Below are 7,287 nucleotides of genomic sequence, written 5' to 3'. Positions count from 1 at the left end.
GGAAAGGACTGGATGGTAGACTTGTTACTAAAAATGTAGATTAACTCAATTATATATATTTACTGCAATTGTCAGACACTGGGATTCCAGCAAAAGAAGAAGGTACCACATGTATACGATTATTAATATTTAATACAAATAAATGTGTAATGTATAAGTCAATAAAACAGATTAAAAAAGTATTATTCCATAATCTGCAAAAGTTTATCCCATTTTCTCCATTCAGCCAAACATTTGTTTTTTTCTTTTTCCCCTCATATCAACACTATGAAAATTGTCATTAATATAGGCACTGGACAATGACATTTAGACTTAAAACACTCCCGGAATATGATATTTCATACTCGGTATTGACGACATTGAAATGTCAAAACCGTATGGCCAAGCTTACCTTAGTTCCCGGAAATCAGTTTTTTCTAGAAAATATATTAGCACATTTGAGAACTACGCAACATCATTAAAACCAAGGAGGAATCACGTGACTGCTTCATACATCAGCTACAGTGAAAAACAAATCGGTCGCCATCTTTGCAAATTGTAAATCTAGTGAATTTGATAACATCTCAACTACAAGCCAAGTTTGTTGTGCTAAAATCTTTCGAAATTACATGGTACGTAAACCCCAATAACAGACTTTGATATCATACTGTAAAGTCCGAAGATGAATATTCACTTACCAATGACTTTCGAAAAGGCCATTTTTGTTTTTATTTTGTTTAATGTCCTTTTAACAGCCAGAGTCATTTAATGACGTGTCAGGTTTCTGAGGTGGAAGAAAGCCGGATTACCCAGAGAAAAACCACCGGCCTACGGTCAGTACCTGGCAACTGCCCCACGTAGGTTTCGAACTTTCAACCCAGAGGTGGATGGCTAGTGATAAAGTGTCGGGACACCTTAACCACTTGACCATCCCGGCCCCCTTCGAAAAGGTCATGCCAGGCAAATGACCGTTTGATATATAAAGTGTGAAGAACGCCGCAAATGTCATTTTAACAATTCTAGCGGGCAAGATAACTTGAAAGGGATAAACTGTCAATGCAAATATTAACGAGAGCTTAAATATAAACAAAATGAGCATGTGAAAGCGTTCGAGTAAAAGACGGAATGACATACATCTGATCTAATGCTTCATCCCACGAAGGAAATACTGCACTTGCAATTTTGAAACAAGATAAAGTAGTACAGATCGTCTACCGCCGTTCACAAGACCTAACTTCCTGTGACGTATTTCCTTCATTCATGAAAAATGATCTCTGAGGGAAAGTTTTCTGAGTTTTCATTGTCTCGCCAGTATAACAAATGGTGACTTCTGCCCAGCGCTTACGTCATGAATAACGCGATTGCGAAAGTGGATTTCTGCTAAGGTTGTTATTTGGGTTTTGTAATGGGATGGTTCATCAATACAATAATGATTCGTATGACAGTAGCTATTGTAGGGCATTTGTAGCCCGTCAGTCCAGTTTTCTGATCGTGGGATAGGTGAAGTCTGACATAATTCGACTCAGAGATATGAATTTATTTTGGTGATTTAGATTTAGCAAATACGCAACCGAACATAGCTGGTACTTCCTGTTTTGGTGTATCTTGAGCGAACGTATCCACTCGGAACACCTCGGTCGATTCTCTACGGTCATCTAAGATAGAAGGTACGGAATCGTCCGAGTTGTTACGATTGCGAACGTATCCCATAATATCTACAAACCGAAAATAAAAGTTATAAATACGCAGCATTGTCAGCTTAACGTTAAGATTAATATCTAAATGAAAAATGTTATGTTCAAAGCAAAGTCATGTGGAGCTATTAAGGTATTAAATATTTCTCGCGAACTCATCAGAATTCTAACGATGGCATCAGTGAGGCGTTTGTGCCACACCAGCAGTTAGCACGCTGATCTTGAGGGAACTCTAGATTCAGTTGGATGCTGGTGTTTAATCAGTCAGAAGTAACTCAAACAAACGACTGATTAATTTCCTGTCAGTCCGTGTCAAGTGTGATTTTCTATAATGTCTGTTATGGGGTTATTAATTGATTAGTAACGATTAGTAAAATGAGTAATTTGGATCAAATCTAAAGCTTGAAAATTGATACTGGTCAAATTATTGCATACAGATGCTTCAATATGATGAAGTTTATGGCATGGGAGATGTATTAATCGGTGGAATAACTCTTTATATCAACATGAAAAAATAAAATATTTTTATATCAACGAATACCTAAACTTCTTATGCTACCGTTACTTGGCAGAACAACAGAATTTTTGAAATAACAATGATACGTGTCGCAAAAAGTCCGCTGATTATCAGGATTATCATATGTCTGATCCATTAACAGCGATTGAAGATATCTGTTTTTCTGCATAGAGTGTGTTTGTTTGGTTATTTCATCCTGTTGTTGTTGATATCGTAGTTGTTAACATGAATCATAATTGTGAAATAGTGAGATTATCTTCTGGTTGAGGTCAGCCTCTGTGTATTTCGCTGCGTTTCTTTTAAGTTTCTGAATGGGCTGTTAAAACCATATTTCGTTATGTACGTCGGATGAATTTTACAATATAATCTCAAACTGAACAGGCAAGACCTCTCTGTAGGTTTATAGTGATACATCTTTATTTTTCATGTTGATGTATGTTAATCATGCTTATGCTAATGCATTGATTTATTTTCCTGAATCTTTCAAAATCTAGAAGGGCCAAACATAAACGATTTATGTACGGAATTGTACGGTCTGAATTGATTTGTGCACCTCCCACAGGCTCTCTGCATGTTTATCAGTCTAAATCGTCCCTAAAGGGTACAGACAAGCGCCGTCTGACCGGAGACTCGCTTCAGCAGCGCCATTTGACGGTTCCAAATCGAGTTGACCTGACTCCCCAGTGTCCACCTGAAGCAAATTAATTCCAATGTGAAAACTCTAATCAGGCTATGTTAGCATTTAACTACATGTCAAGGGAGGATTCTGAAGTCAGAGGGCAATTTGGTCAATGTACTGTACATATCTATGTTTAAATCATATCGGAGGTCGCTTAATGGATATTACTGCAGCTCATGTTTATTGAACAAATCGGGCCATTCTAGTATTGATAAGGTCGTAAACAACATCAAAATAATGAACTTTTCATTGATACTAGAAACCTTTATCAGAATTAATTCATTAAAGTACGGCTGAACAAATTGATGTTACGAGATAATTGACATTCTTTTACACAAGTAATCATTTACACCAATATAACTGAAATATTTAGAATAGAAATGACTTTTTTTTTCGGGAAACAGCTTCCAGATCTGTATTACATCCCTGCTTAGTACTGTTATCGATAATGTGAATGCTGTCTGTTTCCTTATCTCGGTAACAAACATTTGTAAAATGAAATTATCACCTCTTCGTAATTGCAATGGAGATGCTCTTGAAATAACAGATCCCTTACGCAGACAAATTAGTGAATTTAAATAAATATTTCATAAACATGTATTGATACATTTAACATGCTTGCATCAGAGCATTACAGACCTTAGCCATAGACGTTCCCCATATATATTTATTTATCATAGCTGGAACTATATATAAGGATGGTTTCTTCTTTCAAATGTGAACACATTTCAGATGTCTTCTTTTCAACATGACACTCGTCATAATGTCATTGATATCGCGTGACACGCATCACGATGTCTTCGGTATCTTGTGACATCACCACAATTTCCTCTGGTCACGTGATGTCCCGTCATTGCACGTGACACGCATCGTAATGTCTTCTGTATATTGTAATACGCTAGATCCTCATCACGTGATTGGAAAAAGCAGTTTATAAATGATTCTTTTAACTATTTTTTTCTAAGCAACCCTTTCTACTGATTGTCTCTATTGTTACTGTCCTATATCATTTTTGGATCTAAAGCTGAGCGATCACTCCAGTGAGAAAAACTATTGGCTCTTAAGATGGTTTCTGTTGATGCTCTCTGCTTAATGATATAGTCACTAAAAGGAAATATATATAACACAAGCCAATTCGGCAGTCAGTATTAAAGACCGATAGCGATTTTATTTCCTCGACCTGTCATGTGAAGTGAAAAAGCATTATAGAACTGTCCATAAGATGGGCCTTTACAAGTTTGCGCCGTCCTTGTACGATCCTAAAAGATGTCATCTAATTTTATTGAGAGTGGCATTAATTACAAACATAATTAGCTAAAGACATTTCCCCAATACCGTAACAATTTGTCAGTGAAGTCCTGCTAATGCACATTCGGATCATCCTCGGGTTGGCTCTTCTTAGGCGTTTTTTGAGGAAAACACCGTGATGTTCCGGATGGTTAATGCGATCCATTCTGTTAAGGCCTAAGAAAGACCGATTTGTGAAAATATCCAGATGAACTATGATCCTATATACCCTGGCTGGGAAGTTAAACTTAAGTACATTTATATGGTTTTGTTCTTAACGGATATATTGGCGGGGTAAATGTATATACCTATACAACAAGTCACTAAAAACAAACAATGAGATAGTGGTAAGTATATAATTCAGAATGAAGATAATTTGTAGTTTAGGTAATATCACATGTGAAAGCTAACCTCAAAACTTCACGTAAACCTGGAGACTAGACACACAAAAATATACGTGAGCATGGAGAGTTGAAAATATTTTCTAATTTTAACACTCACATGTGTTCATCATAAGTTTAACAATATTATGATAATTTCAAAAGAGGACATCCAAATCTGCTATCGGCCGTTACATCTTTTATGTACAGTTTCGGGTCTAAAGTATTTCCGCACAACCTAATTCTGGTACAATTTCTTAGTATTTTCAGATTTATTTTTTATTCACCTGCCCTGCCTTCATTCATAGTTGTATTTTTCTTGACCTTTTGTGTGTTGAAAAAGAAATTAAAAGTAACAGCACAGCCAAATTTCTCGTGACAACGTCATCATTCCTATTATCATCAAAATGATGTTACGAAAAGTCATATAGTAAAATAGATTTAAATTTCTCAAATAAATGACAACGGCAAATAATCAAAATATTATAAAATGAAATTTTAACTCTTTTAAACATACAGAATAGAATATGCGGAAATACTTTTGACCCGACATTGTAGCTATTAACTAAATCACGTGCATGTCACTATTGATGAATTTTTCAGGTCTTTGAATGAATATCGACGATTCTGTGACATCATTGAAATAATGCCGGAGGTCTGTGTTATCTTGATAATAACGACTGCTGACCACAAATGTGTAATTATCTTTGTAATTCATCCTCTCGGGCTATTTTGTTCATTATCATTATCACAAAATGTCATTAGCTTGTTCATTCTACGTCTGTTATATGTTGATCTGAAACGTTTCCATGGTATTTTATAAAGCAATTTCCATCTCAGATTCACGTGCATGTAGAATACATGTATAATTATTTGAAGACAGTTTTAGAAGGCATAAGTAACCGGATCGTACTGAGAGGCGATGGATTTTTTACATTAAACAATCATTTGAAGATTTAATGAAACTATCTAAATCTGTGCAATTATTTCCCGACCTTTGCTCTCTGCTTGACAATGTATCCTGTCGGTAATGTTTTCTTCTGAAAGATAAATTCACGTGACATTCACCAGACAGAGTTGACATTTGAGGAAAAGACTTTACAGTGATAGAAGAGTATGTGTAATGCTGTGAAGCATAGGGGCTTCTAAAAATCACACAATAAGATTGTCAAATGTTTATTTGCTTTTCACAAGTTACGTGTATTGTTAAACACAAAATCGAAGAACTAAAATCATAATATACATTGTACATACAAGGAAAATTCAGATAATAGATGATGTGTTCCGAAGAGGAGAGCTTTATCGACCACACGCACCAGTAATTATTGGATAAAGTGGCACTGTCCATTTACATTTGTATATAAACACAATGCACTTTACGTATGCTAAACAATAGATCGAGGAAGGACAATCTTTAAAGACTACATTGTATTGACTGCATGGCGTATTACGGAAGAAAAGGTTACCAACCATTTAATCTGACATTTAGTTGTGTTGACAACAATGAGGGGGGCACGCTACCACGGTTATCTATTACAGCCAGCACGTAAGTAAGAAATGAGAACATGCGAGAAATGACGAGAAGAGACGCCGAAAGAAAGTGGAGTCAGACATTACAACTAGGACCACAAAGATAGGAAGGATGACTAAGAATATACGACAAGGAAAAAAAGAACAGGCCAAAACGGACAAACAACACACGAGATAGGATGAAGGACACACGATATAGGATGAAGGACAAAAAAATAGGATGAAGAACTCACGAGATAAGATACACGAGATAGGATAAAGAACACACGAGATAGGATAAAGAACACACGAGATAGGATAAAGAACACACGAGATAGGATGGAGAACACACGAGATAGGATGGAGGATACACGAGATAGGATGGAGAACACACGAGATAGGATGGAGAACACACGATATAGGATGGAGAATACACGAGATAGGATGGAGAATACACGAGATAGGATGAAGGACACGAAATAGGATAAAGAACACACGAGATAGGATGAAGGACACACGAGATAGGATGGAGAACACACGAGATAGGATAAAGAACACATGAGATAGGATGGAGAACACACGGGATAGGATGAAGGACAAAAAATAGGATAAAGAACACACGAGATAGGATGGAGAACACACGAGATAGGATGGAGAACACACGAGATAGGATAAAGAACACATGAGATAAGATAAAGAACACATGAGATAAGATGAAGGACACATGTGATAGGATGAAGGACACACGAGATAGGATGGAGAATACACGAGATAGGATGGAGAATACACGAGATAGGATGAAGAACACACGAGATAGGATGAAGGACACACGAGATAGGATGGAGAACACACGAGATAGGATAAAGAACACATGAGATAGGATGGAGAACACAAGGGATAGGATGAAGGACAAAAAATAGGATAAAGAACACACGAGATAGGATGGAGAACACACGAGATAGGATGGAGAACACACGAGATAGGATAAAGAACACATGAGATAAGATAAAGAACACATGAGATAAGATGAAGGACACATGTGATAGGATGAAGGACACACGGGATAGGATGGAGAATACACGAGATAGGATGGAGAATACACGAGATAGGATGGAGAATACACGAGATAGGATGGAGAATACACGAGATAGGATGGAGAATACACGAGATAGGATGGAGAACACACGGGATAGGATGGAGAATACACGAGATAGGATGGAGAACACACGAGATAGGATGGAG

The sequence above is a fragment of the Pecten maximus genome, chromosome 9 (assembly GCF_902652985.1).
Source record: "Pecten maximus chromosome 9, xPecMax1.1, whole genome shotgun sequence".
In the NCBI taxonomy this organism is placed as follows: Eukaryota; Metazoa; Mollusca; class Bivalvia; order Pectinida; family Pectinidae; genus Pecten; species Pecten maximus.
Note: the sequence above shows the minus strand (reverse complement) of the source record.